We start from the raw sequence: 18,559 nt of genomic DNA on the forward strand, positions 1-18,559 counted from the left end.
TTTCTGTTGGTATTACTAAACCAAATTCATCCAGAAAATCATGTATTTTTAAAGTTTTTTATAATTTACTTTGTTCTGTTAACAAAAGTAAAAATACAATGATGCATTTATCAAAAATATAATTTTAAATTATTATGGTTTTTGACTGGTAAAAAATCATAAATTTATAAAAAAAATAAACAATTTCCTTTTGAATGCAAAAATGTGTTTTATTCCTTCTTCCAACATTCATTTTTTATTTTAAAAAAAGGAACAACAAATCTGGCCCTGGACTGCAACCGTATTGGCAAATAAACATGTATTTACTCTTGAATGGCATGCTGAGATATGCAGTTCCACAAGCAAAAAATACTATCACTTTAAAAACCAAAAACAAAAAAAACCCCTTTAAAAATATATGGACTATTGTTTGTTAAATGCAAAGCTTTTAGGCATTTGTATCTTTCACAATATCCAAATTACAAAGAAAAAGTTAAAATAAAATAAAATGAAAAGCTAATTTACGCTTCCACTTTGCTATTATTCAATTCAATAAGTAGCACCTGCTACTCTTTTAATTGACTGCAGACATCGGCACAAGCAGAAACCATCGGCTGCATACGCAGTGCTTGTGATAGACCCTAGGCTACCGCTAGCACTGCGAGCATTTCAGTGTAAAAAAACAGGTGACGTGTACAATGACGCTGCCTGTTAATTATGCACTCCCATTAAACTCCGTTCTCACTCAGACACGCCTTCGTTCGCACACCCACTCCCCCGTTTACAAGCACCTTCCCCTGTTAACACCCACAAACGGCACATTCTGTCACTCAAAATAGCTGCCTATCTGTGGGCTACGGGCGTGCACTTTCCCATCGCACAGACTGGCTCACGCACACGCACTGCGAATTATACGCATACGCAGAATGTGAAAAATCGCTCAATGCGAATGGGCGCAGGATTGCGAAGGGGTCTGAATCAGGCCCATTGTCTCTCTGCACTGGATCAGCTTATCCATTGACTCTCTCATTAAGCACAGCGAATGAAGTCTCATATCCATTTTTTCTACAACAAATATAGAAGAATTCCCTGCACCGCTGGCAAATAAATGGTCTGCCACAGAAGCTAATTTTAGATAGCCGTGAAGCTGCATTTATAAAAGTTGTATTATAAAAGCAATATATTAACTGTCTTGTGCCGAAAGGTTGAAGACTTTTATGATGCCGTATCAATGTTCACCTATATTCTTACTTAACAAACTCCAGCGCGTAAAAGTTATTGGACAATAAACCTTGTGAAAACAATTGCTTAAAGTTCACAGTACATTGTAATCTACCACCTCACTTCCTGCATTCCGTCTCTCGCCAACAGTACATAAAGCATGCACAGATTTCCACTCCTCTGACAAAAGAAAGCAATTAACACTTCTTTCTTCTACCTAGCAATTACATCAGCATCAGAAAGAAAAATATAAATCATTCATAGGTCTCAGCATTAAAACAGCAGGGCTTCCATAGCATATGAACTTTCATAAATCTTTGGTTATTTTCATGTCATTTATACTTGAATTCATATAATGGGTTATGATTTCTTAACAAAAATAACAAATCATGTTCTGTATAATCAACAACTAAGTTCTACACACCACACACACACACTATATATATATATATATATATATATATACATATATATATATGTATATATATATATATATATTAGGGGTGTGCAGCGGCCACTTTTCGTGTTTTGTGTTTTGGTTTTGGATCTGGATCTTTCTTCGTGTTTTGGATCTGGATTGGTTTTGCCAAAACCACCCTTCCGTGTTTTGGGTTCTGGGTTTTGTGTTTTGGATCTGTATTTTTTTGAAAAAAAGCATAAAAACAGCTAAAATCACAGAATTTGTAGGTTTTTCTGCTCCTATGCTATTATTAACCTCAATAACCTTAATTTCCACTCATTTCCAGTCTATTCTGAATACCTCACACCTCACAATAGTGTTTTTATGTCCAAAAGGTTGCACCGAGGTAGCTGGATGACTATGCTAAGCGACACGAGTGGGCGGCACAAACACGTGACCCATCTAGGCGTGAAACTGCAGTGGCAGACAGGATGGCATTGAAAAACTAGGCCCCAAACTGTACATAATGCAAAGAAAAAAAAGAGGTGCAAGATGGAATTGTCCTTGGGCCCTCCCACCCACCCTTATGTTGTATAAACAGGACATGCACACTTTAACAAACCAATCATTTCAGCGCCAGGGTCTGCCACACAACTGTGGCTGAAATGATTGGTTCGTTTGGGCCCCCACAAAACAAGCTGGCAATTAATCTGTCCCTGCACAAACTGGCTCTACGGAGGCAAGAAGTCGTCCTCATCCTCCTCATCCACAGATTCCTCACCCTCTTCAGTGTTATGTACATCCTCATCCTCACAGAGTATTAATTCGTCCCTGCTGGAACCACAGGTCCCTCTGTACGTTCTGGAGGCTGGTCTCCCTGGAAGAGTTGATCATTCATTTTATGAACATCATCTTCTCCACATTTTGTGGAAGCAACCTCCTACGCCTTTCGCTAACAAGGTTCCCGGCTGCACTAAACACTCTTTCGGAGTACACACTGGAGGGGGGGCAACTCAGGTAAAATAGAGCCAGTTTGTACAGGGACCTCCAAATTGCTTCTTTTTCCTGCCAGTACAGGTACGGACTGTCTGACATGCCTACTTGGATGCTGTCACCGATGTAATCCTTTAACAGACAGACGCACGCTTGTCGCTGCTGCTTTGAGGATTCAAGTGCGGCTACAGCCCACACAATTCACAAAGACTGAAAAAAAAAAAGAATATTTTTATTGTTTGTGGAGCACACTTTGAGGGTTACACCACCCTCTAACAGACAGACGCTCGCTTGTCGCTGCTGCTTTGAGAATGCAAGTGCGGCTACAGCCCACACAATTCACAAAGGCAGAAAAAAGAAGAAGAATATTTTTATTCTTTGTGTAGCACACTTTGAGGGTGTCACCACCCTTTAACAGACAGACGCACGCTTGTCGCTGCTGCTTTAAGGATGCAGGTGCGGCTACAGCCCACACATTTCACAAAGACCGAAAAAAAAAGAACAATATTTTAATTGTTTGTGTAGCACACTTTGAGGGTGTCACCACCCTTTAACAGACAGACGCACGCTTGTCGCTGCTGCTTTAAGGATGCAGGTGCGGCTACAGCCCACACAATTCACAAAGACAGAAAAAAGAAGAATATTTTTATTGTTTGTGTAACACACTTTGAGGGTGTCACCACCCTTTAACAGACAGACGCACGCTTGTCGCTGCTGCTTTGAGGATGCAAGTGCGGCTACATCGCACACAAGTCACAAACACATAAAAAAAATAGTTTTTTATTTTTTGGAGCACTTTGAGAGTTACACCACCCTTTAACAGACAGACGCACGCTTGTCGCTGCTGCTTTAAGGATGCAGGTGCGGCTACAGCCCACACATTTCACAAAGACCGAAAAAAAAGAACAATATTTTAATTGTTTGTGTAGAACACTTTGAGGGTGTCACCACCCTTTAACAGACAGACGCACGCTTGTCGCTGCTGCTTTAAGGATGCAGGTGCGGCTACAGCCCACACAATTCACATAGACAGATAAAAGAAGAAGAATATTTTTATTGTTTGTGTAGCACACTTTGAGGGTGTCACCACCCTTTAACAGACAGACGCACGCTTGTCGCTGCTGCTTTAAGGATGCAGGTGCGGCTACAGCCCACACATTTCACAAAGACCGAAAAAAAAAGAACAATATTTTAATTGTTTGTGTAGCACACTTTGAGGGTGTCACCACCCTTTAACAGACAGATGCACGCTTGTCGCAGCTGCTTTAAGGATGCAGGTGCGGCTACAGCCCACACAATTCACAAAGACAGAAAAAAGAACAATATTTTAATTGTTTGTGTAGCACACTTTGAGGGTGTCACCACCCTTTAACAGACAGACGCACGCTTGTCGCTGCTGCTTTAAGGATGCAGGTGCGGCTACAGCCCACACAATTCACAAAGACAGAAAAAAGAAGAATATTTTTATTGTTTGTGTAGCACACTTTGAGGGTGTCACCACCCTTTAACAGACAGACGCACGCTTGTCGCTGCTGCTTTGAGGATGCAAGTGCGGCTACATCGCACACAAGTCACAAACACATTAAAAAAATAGTTTTTTATTTTTTGGAGCACTTCGTGAGTTACACCACCCTTTAACAGACAGACGCACGCTTGTCGCTGCTGCTTTAAGGATGCAGGTGCGGCTACAGCCCACACAATTCACAAAGACAGAAAAAAGAAGAAGAATATTTTTATTGTTTGTGTAGCACACTTTGAGGGTGTCACCACCCTTTAACAGACAGACGCACGCTTGTCGCTGCTGCTTTGAGGATGCAAGTGTGGCTACATCGCACACAAGTCACAAACACATTAAAAAAATTTTTTTGATTTTTTGGAGCACTTTGAGAGTTACAACACCCTTTAACAGACAGACGCACGCTTGTCGCTGCTGCTTTGAGGATGCAAGTGCGGCTACAGCCCACACAATTCACAAAGACAGAAAAAAAAAGAACAATATTTTAATTGTTTGTGTAGCACACTTTGAGGGTGTCACCACCCTTTAACAGACAGACGCACGCTTGTCGCTGCTGCTTTAAGGATGCAGGTGCGGCTACAGCCCACACATTTCACAAAGACAGAAAAAAAAAGAACAATATTTTAATTGTTTGTGTAGCACACTTTGAGGGTGTCACCACCCTTTAACAGACAGACGCACGCTTGTCGCTGCTGCTTTGAGGATGCAGGTGGAATCTAGATGGGATTTGGAACCGAGGACACACTACCTCCATCAATTGTCTAAATCCCACTGCACTAATGTCGGATACCGGACGCACGTCTAACACCAACATAGCAGTCAAGGCCTCAGTTATACGTTTTGCTTCAGGATGACTGCTGTCGTACTTCATCCTCATCGCTAGGGACTGTTGGAGGGTCAATTGTTTAGTAAAAGTAGTGATGTTCCTACTTCCTCTCTGGGATGATGAACAACTCCCAGCAGCAGCAACAGCACTAGTAGGAAGTGGTTCTTGATCTTTCCCTATTTTATTTTTATCAGAGAAAGTTTGGTCCTCCATTTATGTTATATTGATATATATACGTGCGGCTAAAGCGCACACAAACACAGAAAATATTTTTTTATTTTTGCTGGAGAGTAGTGCACTTTGTGGGTTACACCACCCTTTAAGAAATGAGCCAGCCGGCTCTTTACTTATGGGACACAGGCGCACGCTTGGCGCTGCTCCTTTGTTGATGCACGTGCAGCCACAGTGCACACAAGTCACAAACACAGAAAATATATATTTTTTTGGTTTGGAGTGTACTTTGGGGGTTACAGAACCCTTTAACGGTCAAGCCAGCCGGCCCTTTACTTATGACACAGGCGCACGCTTGGCACTACTTTGTTGATGCACGTGCGGCTACTGCGCACACAATTCACAAACACAGAAAATAATTTTTTTTTTGGTTTGGACTGGAGTGTACTTTCGGGGGTTACAGCACCCTTTAACGGTCAAGCCAGCCGGCCCTTTACTTATGACACAGGCGCACACTTGGCACTACTTTGTTGATGCACGTGCGGCTACTGCGCACACAATTCACAAACACAGAAAATAATTTTTTTTCGGTTTGGACTGGAGTGTACTTTGGGGGTTACAGCATCCTTTAACGGTCAAGCCAGCCGGCCCTTTACTTATGACACAGGCGCACGCTTGGCACTACTTTGTTGATGCACGTGCGGCTACTGCGCACACAATTCACAAACACAGAAAATAATTTTTTTTTTGGTTTGGACTGGTGTGTACTTTTGGGGGTTACAGCACACTTTAACGGTCAAGCCAGCCGGCCCTTTACTTATGACACAGGCGCACGCTTGGCACTACTTTGTTGATGCACGTGCGGCTACTGCGCACACAATTCACAAACACAGAAAATAATTTTTTTTTTGGTTTGGACTGGAGTGTACTTTGGGGGTTACAGCACCCTTTAACGGTCAAGCCAGCTGGCCCTTTACTTATGACACAGGCGCACGCTTGGCACTACTTTGTTGATGCACATGCGGCTACTGCGCACACAATTCACAAACACAGAAAATATTTTTTTTTTTGGTTTGGACTGGAGTGTACTTTGGGGGTTACAGCACCCTTTAACGGTCAAGCCAGCCAGCCCTTTACTTATGACACAGGCGCACGCTTGGCACTACTTTGTTGATGCACATGCGGCTACTGCGCACACAATTCACAAACACAGAAAATATTATTTTTTTTGGTTTGGACTGGAGTGTACTTTTGGGGGTTACAGCACCCTTTAACGGTCAAGCCAGCCGGCCCTTTACTTATGACACAGGCGCACGCTTGGCACTACTTTGTTGATGCACGTGCGGCTACTGCGCACACAATTCACAAACACAGAAAATAAATTTTTTTTTGGTTTGGACTGGAGTGTACTTTGGGGGTTACAGCACCCTTTAACGGTCAAGCCAGCTGGCCCTTTACTTATGACACAGGCGCACGCTTGGCACTACTTTGTTGATGCACGTGCGGCTACTGCGCACACAATTCACAAACACAGAAAATAATTTTTTTTTTGGTTTGGACTGGTGTGTACTTTTGGGGTTACAGCACACTTTAACGGTCAAGCCAGCCGGCCCTTTACTTATGACACAGGCGCACGCTTGGCACTACTTTGTTGATGCACGTGCGGCTACTGCGCACACAATTCACAAACACAGAAAATAAATTTTTTTTTGGTTTGGACTGGAGTGTACTTTGGGGGTTACAGCACCCTTTAACGGTCAAGCCAGCTGGCCCTTTACTTATGACACAGGCGCACGCTTGGCACTACTTTGTTGATGCACATGCGGCTACTGCGCACACAATTCACAAACACAGAAAATATATTATTTTTTTAGCACTTGGGGGGAGCACCCCTGATGGACAGAGCACCCCCTGGACAACACTACAGCACCTCTTTAGGACTGGGACACTGCACAGGACTTTGGAGTGGACACAGCCCCTATGGAGAACTGACTGCACAACACAGTCCAGCCAGCCCCTATGGACTTTGAAGTAGTGGACACAGCCCCTATTAACAACAGCAGCACAGCACAACACAGCCAGCCCCTATGGACTTTGAAGTAGTGGACAACAGCAGCACTACACTACACTACACTACACAGCCCTAACTCCCACCCTCCCTCTTCACTGTCCACAGCCGAGTGAGAAAATGGCGCCGACGTGGGTACCTTATATAGGATCCAAAACCCGCGAGACTCGGAAGGCGGGATGATGACGTTTTGCCTCGATTTCAGATCCGAGTCAGGCGGGAAAAGTCGAGCCTGATTCGGATCGGACTCGGATCGGGGGGGCTCGGGGGGGTTCGGATTTCAGAAATCCGAACCCGCTCACCCCTAATATATATACACACATGCATACACATACTTTATATATATATATATGTATATATATAAAGTATGTGTATGTATGTGTATATATATATATATATATATATATATATATATATATATAAATATATAGAACAATAACGCTGCGGCACTCGGGGACTGATGTTTGAATAATATATTAAATAGTGTCACATATTAAAAACTGACGTTTCAAAGCCCTAAGCTCCTTTTTCAAGGTGTGAACAAGAGTGAATGAACATAGCTTACCTTAAATAGAAAGAAAGAAACGAAGTGATCATCCACCTCATGCACAAACAGGACCAGCTGCTCCGTCTCCGTTCGTTTCCCGGGACTCCCGAAGTTGCCCGCGCATGGTTGCCATGGCTACACCAGATGCTGGTTGATCCTGTAGAGCTGGCCCTGTAGATAAATAAAAACAAAAATGTGTGTGGACCAGCTGCTTCACCATACTGGATGGAGGTCTCCACTGCAGCTTCCGGTGACTCAAAATTAATCCCACGCATCTTGCGCTTGATTTGTAGGAACATGAAGAAGTTGCAGGGGGTCAGGTCTACACTGTATGTTGGATAATCAAGCTCCTGGATGCATCCATGGGTCAGGAAATCCACCCACCCCTTGCCTGGACTTGTGCACTTGTGGGCAGCTGCATTGTCATGATGGAGAAGTGCACCATTATCTCCCTGACAGATTCTGAGCAACCGCCATCAAACCTGGACAGTATGTTGCAGCCCTAAGACACCCGAGCCTCCCACTGCTCACAAGTCAGCTGATAGGGCACCCAGCATGCAGATACCTTTGTTCAGGCCAAGATTTTCAAGGAGTATCGAGCAGATGGCTCTCAATGTGAAGCCTATCTCTTTCTCGAACTGGATCATGGTCAGCCTGGCGTCCACCTCAACTATGGCCCACATGGCAGGAATGTTGTCCTTGGTGATGGTGGACACAGGTAGGCCACAGCGCTCCTCATCTTCCAGAGGCCATCTCCCAAGACAAAATTCTGCAACTACTCAAACACAGTGGTTCAGGATGGTGCCTCCTCCCCAAAAGCAGCTCACACTTGATCAAAACCCTCCTGCTGTCACAGACCACTTAGTAGTTGTAGAAGGTAATGGCTCTCCATTGGCCTCTGTTGAGATCCATAATGAGTTTCTTGAAGGAAGTGGACAATCTGACTTCTTTGGTGTGCAGTGCTGCTTATATATGATTCTGTGCCCTGAGATTTCACAAGAACTGTTCAATTTCCATCTAACCACTCCAGTAACACATTAATCCTTCACCTTTATAGTAATGCATCCCCTCCCTCACTGCTTTTTCAAGAAATTACCCTCCCTCACATGTCTGCTAAAACATTCGACTCCTTCACCTCTGTAGTAACACATTTTCCTCCCTCGTCCGAGTTGTTACACATTCAACATTCTCCTCCCTCACCTGTGTAGAAATACAATTCCTCCCTCACACCTGTAGTAACTTCTTCCCCTTTCTCACCCTTGTAGTAACACAATCCCCCCCTTGCCCACGTTGTAACACAATCCCTTCCCTCACTCCATAGTAACACATTTGACATTCTCCTCCCTCACCTGTGTAGTAACACATTCCCCTCCCTCACCTGTGTAGTAATACATTTCCCTCCCATACCTGTGTAGTAACAAATTCCCTTCCCTCACCTCTATTATAACACATTCCCCTCCCTCATCTGTGTAGTAACACAGTCCCCTCCCTCACCTCTATAGTAACACATTCCCCTCTCACTGCTGTTATAACACATTTTCCTCTCTCACCTTTGTAGTAACACATTCCCTTCCCTCACTATTCAAATAGGGGAGACACACCAACTGCCAGTGTTGTTTGGCAGCCCGTGTGGTGACTGTGAATGTTTAAATTTAGAACTGCGCTACAGCCACGATGAGACAGTCAGACAGGACATTGCACAGTGGGAGGAAACATTTTAGCCCTTTTGCCCCCTTAGGAGTCAAATTTTAAAAAATCCCTTCTTAGTGGGCACCTACATCATGGAAGGAATATGCTCCCCGATCTTTAAGTTTCTAGATCAAGGGGTTTGGGCTGGGCATCAATGAGTCAGTGAATCAATCAGGACATTGAATTTTATTATAAATATATATATATATATATACATATATATATACTGTATATATATATACATATGGGCAGTGATCCTTCTTGCCTCATGAACTTTGTGCTGATACTTGGACTCAGATAAGAATAGTCTCTTTATCGCTATATGTTCCTATATATTTATTTATTTATTAATTTAAGAATCTCTCTCTTTTACTGAGCCAACTCTTTTTAAAACTCCTATGATCTCCTGTTTTTAATCTGTTTGCCTCTAAATTGTCCCCTCTGTTTTCATTACCTATTCCCCCATTGTTTTAAATCGTAGTGGAACAATCTCTAAATATTTTCTCTTGTATTAAATGCATACCATTGTTTTAATTTTATATATTTATAAATTAAATTTTATTATATATGTTTATTCACCACTGTATTGTTTACTCATTCACTTTATCGTTATTTATTTATTCACTTGCACTTTATGTAATCAGCTAAATGCAGATGCTAATCAGTTGATATTACACCATTTGCCTATACAAACATACTTGTTAGAAACTTGACAGTCGCTGAATAGTACACCCATCTATATGCCTATTATTAAAGTTCACCTATGCCAAGCAGTCTACAACAAAATCTACTTATTGGAATATTGACAAATTTTCAGTGTGTCTAAATGAGGCCATGGGAAGGACATTCACCACATACAATAAATAGTTTAAAACAAATCACCACCAGGGGGCGTTTTCCACTCGTAAGGTATCAGACATGTAAATTTCCTTTAGCATGTCATCCCTCTTATCACCATTCCCTAAAAGTAACAGTTTGGTGCGGTTTTACGTCAACATCCACCCTGCATAAACACTGTTGTTTCAAATCACTGATGTTGTTGGAGTGCTGGAATCTAGGAATTGGTAAATAATGATGAATATAGATTACCAGTAATGGTTCATGAAATGGGACCTGTGAGCCCAAGCTCTTTGAAGGAAAATGGCCCAATAATGACTGTTGACGTAAAACTGTACCAAACTGTTACTTTTGGGGAATGGTGATAAGATGGATGACTTGCTAAAAGAAAATCTCCATGTCTGACTGCTTGGAATAGGTGAACTGTAATTATAGATACTATATATATATATATATATATATATATATATATATACACACACATATATATTGCCCCCTTAGGAGTATGTGTGTATATATATATATATATATATATATATAAATATATATATATGAAAGTCACGCCAACACTCCACTGTATGAGACGTACTTGCCTGGATGCCCTCAGATGGTTTAAAAACCAGTGTACAACATGCAAACACAGCGGCACTCACAGGACTGGATATAACAGACTCATGGCTCCAATATGTCTCTGTTCGATGTTTCAGTCAGGACGATGATAAAGTCGTCCTTCCTGATACATCGAACAGAGACATATTGGAGTCGTGAGTCTTTTTTATCCAGTACTGTGAGTGCCGCTGTGTTTGCATGCTATATATATATATATATATATATATATATATATATATATACAGTATATATATATATATCATGCATTAAAATCAACTTTTCTTCATACAGGTCCAGGAGTGCCGCTGTCTTTTTGCTAGACTATTGGATTTTCTACAGAAGACACCCTGGCATACAGATTGTATATACATTGAGTGCCGGTTCTGTTCTGGACCATATATATATATATATATATATATATTTATGTATATATGTAGTTACTTTAAGATTACAAATTTAAATTGTGAATGTTTTTTTATTTTAGACAAAATAAAATTGTTATTACATCTTAACTTACTTACATTTATGTCCCTATAAATGATGTGTCAGCATGGGGCTCTGTGGTGCTGCTTTTTGCAATGTTTTTAAGCAGCTGCAGACTTTTTTTTTAGCTATAGTCATATAAAAGTTTTTTTCTGTAGTGTAAATGGTGTTAAAAATAACTAACCTGTAGTCAATAGCCACAAATAAATAAATAAATTGTCTTTGTAAACTTGTAAATTTCCACTATTTAAAACGGCTAACTTTTAAGCTTACTCTGTACAAGTTAATCATTGGCTGGCATTAGGCCATACTCACTTTTAAAAACAAATTTACAATCTAGGCGGTAACAGTTTTTGAGATTTTAGAGAACATTTGGGAGATTCATGTTAAGTGAAAACATTTGTATTTTCCAAACATTTTTTTACAATGGAAACTTTTGTGATTTCAGCCATATACAGGTTCCAACTTCCCAGGTAACCTGGCTGCCACGGGAAAGAATTAGAAGGACACATGTAGCTTAATTACATTACTTTACAACACTGCCTAAATGGTATAAGCATTTTTCTTTCTTATTTTTATTTTATTGTGCATCATGGGGACTTACAAGTAAATGCAATTCACCTCAATGTTTACCTGTATATCATATTATATACATATTTTCCCACATGTACCCAACTCTGAGTATTTATTTTATTTTAAATGGTTATCTAGATTGTGTAGTTTACTATTTAAATAGAGGCTGCAGAAAGATGCTATGAAAGTAAGGTTGTAGAGAAGAATGCAGTTTAAAGGCACAATTACATACATTTCACATGGATGTAAAATTAATATTAGAGATGACCAAATGTAATGCATATTACTCTGCAAAGTATTTAGAGTCATTAAAGCTTATTCAGAAGTTTAGTTATGTCAGGAACCATCCTTACCCTCGGGGTTGTGCTGCTCTGTCTTGGCGGGAGTCCTTGCCTGGGGGGTTTCAAAGTGCGCTGTAGATGGGTTCCCAGCATGGTGATGGTCTCAGGGGCCTGGAGCTCCAGTGGCTTTCCCACCAGGTCCGGACACTGGGCGCCACCATGTTGGTCCCAGCCAGCTGAGTGCATTGTTGATGGGCTTCCAGCGTGGTAGTGGTCTCAGGCCTGGAGCTTTGGTGGCATTTCTGCTTGCTTTGGACACTGGGTGCCGCCATGTTGGTCCCGGTTAGCTGACTGCTAATCTCCAATGGCAGCCAGGCTAGTGTCCACCTGACAGCATTAGCCAATCTCTGTGAGACCCAGGGTATAAAGATCTTCAACTGACTGCATTCAGTGCCTGAGCTTCGTCGCTATTAGATGTTTAAGGCTCCTGCTCCCTGGCTTGTTGTCTATGGTTCACTTGTCAACACCAGCGGTGATTCCACTCTGGCTCCAGTTGCTATAGTCCGATTCCACTCTGGCTTGGGTGCTACAGTCCAATTCTACTCCTCCTCCAGTTACTATAGTCCAATTCCACTCGAGCTCCAGTTGTGCTAAAGTCCAGTCCTACTCTGGCTCCAGTTGTGATAAAGTCCAATTCCACTCCGGCTCCAGTTGTGCTGTAGTCCGATCCCACTCCGGCTCCAGTGTGTATGACATTCCGGTTCCTATCCGGTCCCAGTTGTGCCACCATCCAGTACAAGTCTAGGTATCTTATCCCAGTGCATATTTCCTTCCAGTAATGTCCTGCTGCTTAACATCTATTACCTTTTACACCTATGAGGAAGTATTACATACATCCCTCTCTAGTCCAAACATCCCGAGCTATCAGTGAGCAGGTATCTAACGCTCTCCCGGGAAATCCAGAGTGCCCAGCCCTGATAATGTGTGTATAATTATACTGACAAAGTCTGCATGCAGTAGGACAAAATTTTAAATTACAGTAACTACACAAAACCTACCACCTGCAATGACCATCACAGACCCTTTTTATACTTACTCCACTACAAACTCCTGATTCAACTCAGCCGAAATGCATCAGCAATATGAATGCTATCATAAACAGAGCCACTAAGTACAACCCAGAAGCTGGGTGAATTACTGTATCAATTATTTGCAAATGTGCAACTGAGTCCTCTGCATTTTATTATCATGTAGGATGCATGTCTCTTTTGCGGCCCCTAGAGTGCTGGGGTTATTTGTGTCTTGTTTTTTCTCCGCTGAGTTTGTTATTAGTTTGGTCAAAATAATTACCTGGAAAGTAAATTTTTTTGAATAAATACAGGATCAGCTCTCATTCACTTGAAAGCATTAACAGCAATTGTTCTCTTCTTTGGAGAGTTTAAACCATCAATGTTAAGTGATTACATTCTATTGTTCATGGTGTATGATTAAAGGGAATTAGCAAAGCATTCTAAGTCAAAACATCAACAATTTGTGTGAATAAATATGAGATTTAAACGGGACGCTGTCCCATCTGCCCCAGGTAGTGTTGTCTAGTTGTAGGGAGGGAATAGAGAAGGGAGGAGGAGAAAAAGGAGTGAAAGAACCTTATAGGTACTGACAATACTGACAAGATTAATATATAAAGGTAATTTGTTGGTGTTATTATGGCATGATATATTCAAGAGCAAAATCTTAGTTGGAAAAGGTGTGGTGCAGGTGACTCTTATGACAACATCATCAACACATGGAAGGGATTGTGTTTTATGTCATAAAGAACAATACAAAGACAAACAGTAAAAAGTGGTCATAGTGTTATAGCAGGCTTATTATTATGTAGTAAAAGAAACTTAAATCACAGAGAAGGTTGCTGGTCATCTCAAAATGTGTGGCATACTATTTGCACTCAGATCTTCATTACATAGTTTGGAACTGCCACCAGAAAAGCCTCTGCATACATTTGTAAGTTTAGGGAAGAAGCTGCTTTGTGGTAACCGTGAATATGCACCTAGAGCCCAATCCTATTGCCACAGTAAGACCTCCCTATTAATTCATTTTAACTTTCCATGATTTCTTCTAATATACATAATGCTAGGTTTACTGTTTAGATTAATTTCATTTCTGAAATTAATCATAATAAAATGAGGTGACAAACTATTGCCTTTACAATTTTAAATTTAGCACTGTTCAGGGGCGTATTCACTAGCAGATAGTGGAATGACAGTACGATTACAACATTGTAATCGTACAGCCGTTCCTCATCCCCTGTAGTATCTACACTGAATGATATGTTGTTCAGTGCAGGCACCCTCCCTCATCCCTGAACATGGCCAATCTGTTGTTATCGGCAGATTGACCGTCATGTTCAGGTGATGATTGATATTGGAAATGACCAGCGGGAGTGCGCATCACTTGTCGTTTTCGACATTTTGATGCCCGATTTGTGAACGATTACTGAGTGATTGAATGATAACGATGTCGTTATCGTTAAATTGCTCATTTTAATCGCCTATGGATATGCGACATTACTTGAATGTTTTTGTTATATTGGTTGAAATGCACCTAGAAATGCTTATAAATATTATATATGTATGTAAAATCAAATGTCCTGACTCACTCAATGCCCAGCCCAAACCCTGGACCTAGAAATATGAAAATCGGGGAGTATTTGCCTTCTATGACGTAGGTGCCCACTAAAAGGGAATTTTTCGAAATTTGACTCCTAAGGGGGTGAAAGGGGCTAAAATGTTTCCTTTCCCTGTGCAATGTTCTGCCTGACTGTCTCATCGTGGCTGCAGCACAGTTTACTATTCAAATAGGGAAGCCACACCAACTGTCACCCGAACTGCTGCCAAACATCACTGGCAGTTGGTGTGGTCCCTATTTGAATATTGGACTGTGCTTTGGCCTCACAGCCCCACATCTGGAGCCACCATTAGCTGTATGATCCTGACATGGCTTATAAGGCAGACAGCAGTGCGAAGGGGTAAAATGTGTTAGTACATGTGTGAGGGAAGGGAATGTGTTATTACAGAGGTGAGGTAAGGGAATGTGTTACTACACAGGTATGGGAGGGGAATGTGTTACTACATAGGTGAGGGAGGCAAATGTGTTACTACACAGGTGAGGGAAGAAAATGTGTTACAACAGCAGTGAGAGGAGAATGTGTTACCATCGATGTGAGGGAGGGGAATGTGTAACAACACGAGTGAAGAAGGGGATATGTTACTATAAGGGTGAGCGGGAGTAATGTGTACTACAGAGGTGAAGGAGAGGAAGGTGTTACTACAGAGGTGAGTGAGGGTAATGTGTTACTACCGGTGTGGGGAGGGATTGCTTTTCTACACAGGTGAGGGATTGTAATGTTTTACTATAGAGATGAAGGATTAATGTGTTACTGGAGTGGTGAGATGGAAATTGAAACAGTAAATCAGCTAGTTTGAGAAGTAACAGGGTGTGGCGACAAAGAACGCAGCTGTCGCAACCGTATTCAGGGCGTGTCGCAGCCTGCGTCTGAAAGTGGCTCCAGTGTCTCATTCCCGTGGCCATTTTGACGAGTAGCCTTAAAGCTACTCAGAACAGCGATAATAAAATTATTTGCATCCGGTGCTGTGTCTTTGTATGCAGATGCTAAGATTTGCAAATCCGCAGGTGGGTATCTCAGTACATCCCTTGGTGTCCGCAACATTTGTTTATTGTCGCACAGCAGCTGTGTATGGGATTTGCACCTTCTCCATCCTTTGAATCTCATTTAAATATTGAACCCAACATACAAAACAGATGTATGTCCCACAGCATTGGTACAAAAGTAAATATATTTGATGATAATCTATTGAAATGGATGAAGAAGCTGTGTAATCTTGCAGAACCCTATCCAAGCCACTATCAGTAATCTCATACTTTTCCTGTTGTTTGTTATTGCAAACTAGAGTAAACTGAAGGATAATTTAGAGTATACTGGATAATTTAGAGAATACTGAATGATAATTTATTAGGTTTAGCACTTTTGGTCTCAGTCCCACACATACCAGTAAATTTACACAACATAATATATTGGCATTGCATGGTGTATAACCATCTGAGAGCAGTGTTCCAACAATGTTTATCTAGAACCTATGAAAATGCAGGTAAAGCAATCCCTGACCTGAATATAATTCTATTCTAAATAATTAATGTGGTCCTATAAAGTCTGTCTATGCAAACAGCTGCTATTATCATCATTTTACTGAGTCACTCTGCTTGAAAAAGCAGATATTTCACATTCCATACAGAGACTTCTTAATGACATTAATGTAGAGGTGTCATATACTGTATACTCATGGTCGCGCTGACAATATTTCTAATGCAGGAAAATGACAACTATGATTACTTAAATATATTGTGACAGAAGGAAACATAAAATTGTCTTCAAAAGACTGGCACTCTATAAACACACATATATGACAGCTGCAAGCAATACTTTGGTCTATTCAAACTACACATTGCTCCTTTTATTTCATTTAACCTTTAAAAATAATCTGTATAAAAAAAAGAGTGCTTGCAGCAGCTCAAGCTACTGTGGAACTACACATCCCCACAATTTTAGCATGTCCTAACAACAAAACTGTGACAGGACAAGATGGAATGTGTAGTTCCACAGTTGCTGATGTACAACACATTACCTACCCCGTATATAGACTATGGTGGTGATAACACTTTGCAGAGGATCCTTGCATAGCATTGCTGACAAAAGGAAAAACTGGGGAAAAAGTGACTTTATTTTCTTCTAACACATGAATACCAAAAAACAATCTTTACTTTCTGTCCAATTTCTCTGACCCTACACAGTGTACCCTCTTTATCTGGATTTATTTAATACCCCAGTCCAACAAGGAACGTACATGTGCCTCATACAATCATGCAAGAGATGTGCAGAATTGGTCACCCAAATTGGTAACTTTTACCAGGTGAGTCACTATTGCCCAGTATCAAATTGTAATTGACTCTACATAGAGTCAGCAGATGACCCCATTTGTACATGGGCATAGGCTCACCTACAAATGAAGGGACAGTATTAGTGGCCTGCATCTTTGTATGACTAAGTGACCTGATCTGTGCTATTAGTTCTCCTATGAGTAGAAAAATCGCTTAAAATTGAAGCCATTTGCCAAAAAAATTATATGGGCAGATGTACTAAGCTCTGGAAAGTGATACATTGGAGAGTGATAAACTACCAACCAATCAGCTCCTGTCCTTTTTCAAACACAGTCTGTAACATGACAGTTAGGAGCTGAGTGGCTGGTAGTTTATCACTTTCTAGTTTATCACTTTCCAGAGCATAGAACAGTACATCTCGCCCATATTGTGTGGTCAGCCACAGGTGTTATATGTGATAAAATCATGCTTTCACATGTAGAACAATCTTCTGTTAGTGAATTTTTGCCAAGTACACCTATGTGTTTTAATGCTTAAAATACTTTAAAGCAAATACCTTATCAAATGTGCTTTGTATAGTTTTTTTTTAGCCCAGTACTGTATTTTAAATGTATCAGGCTAAAGCCCACCTGTAGTGAATGAAATGCAGTTTGACAGATATTTTGACTGAACAAAAATGTTAGAGATCAGCTGCTGGGTAGAGAGAGGTTAGGAAGTAGGGTTGGAAGTGTTTTGGATAAAGATTAAATTAAGTTCTCCTGCAGTGTGAATGCAATATTTAGTGACATTATTAGGGGTATTCAATATGGGTGCGATAACATCGTTTTTTGCGTTAATATCGCACTTTTTAACGTTTTTGCGTTAATATCACTGGTTTGAGTTTTACACCGTATTCAATTTCAAAGACTTATCGCAGATTTGAAAAGTCTTTTATAAAAAACGGTCATAACTTTTCACCATTGAATAGGTGATGAAAAAAAGTGCAGAATTGGGGTTTAGGGGTGCAGGCTTAAAAAAAATAGCCTGCACCCCTGAGATTGACATTTAAAAAAGAACTGTGTCAAAAAAAGTTTAAAAAAAAAATAGGGACACCCCAAAAAATGAATTTAAAAAATGGGGTGCAAAGAAAAAAATGGAAAAAAATTGTTAAACAATAGGGAAATAGGTTCAGGGCTATTCTGCAAGTATGCGGCAGGTGTTTTCTAGAATAGAATTATAGCGGCAGGTGCACAAATGCAGAATTTTTTAAAAATTACTTTAGGGACACCAAAATATGCTAGTACCCATTTTCATGTACCCCAAATTTGATGGGACCACTTAAAAAACGAAAAAAATAACCTAAGTGCTCTTCTGCATCACTTCTTCAAGTCGGGAAAAAAACACCTGCTACGGCTATTTAAAGCCCCGACTTTC

This window comes from Taudactylus pleione, unplaced genomic scaffold (genome assembly GCF_031769625.1).
Source record: "Taudactylus pleione unplaced genomic scaffold, aTauple2 ptg000202l, whole genome shotgun sequence".
NCBI classification, from domain to species: Eukaryota; Metazoa; Chordata; class Amphibia; order Anura; family Myobatrachidae; genus Taudactylus; species Taudactylus pleione.